This window comes from Ailuropoda melanoleuca, unplaced genomic scaffold (genome assembly GCF_002007445.2).
Source record: "Ailuropoda melanoleuca isolate Jingjing unplaced genomic scaffold, ASM200744v2 unplaced-scaffold31983, whole genome shotgun sequence".
Taxonomy (NCBI): domain Eukaryota; kingdom Metazoa; phylum Chordata; class Mammalia; order Carnivora; family Ursidae; genus Ailuropoda; species Ailuropoda melanoleuca.
The window spans coordinates 1-337 of record NW_023202707.1 but is presented as its reverse complement, the minus strand read 5'-3'; the positions used below and the strand labels follow the sequence as shown (position 1 = coordinate 337).

Here is a 337-nt window from a genome sequence, read left to right as displayed (position 1 = left end):
GGGGGTCACCAAAACAACAGAACCTTCTGACATTATCATGATTTCATTGACAAATGTGGAAGAGCAGGACAATTTTAGCAGAGGGTTGATGTCACAGAAGAAATGATGGATAACATTGGAGTCACAGAAAGTGAGACGATTCAGTAGCAGTGTGTGTAGGAGTGAGTGGAGGTGAGGAAGTGACCAGGAAAAGGCCACCAGCAGGACACAGCAGCAGTGATTCATGGTGGTGACATAGTGGAAGGGGTCACAGATGGCCACATAGCGGTCAAAGGCCATGACCACCAGAAGGCAGCTGTCAGTGTTGCCCAGAGCATAAATGAAATACATCTGTGTC

General features: G+C 47.5%; 1 pseudogene; it reads right to left on the bottom strand.

The window, feature by feature from the left end:
* LOC117798490 overlaps positions 1-333 on the bottom strand; it is a 600-nt pseudogene extending 267 nt beyond the window's left edge.
* Between the last annotated feature and the right edge of the window lie 4 nt (positions 334-337).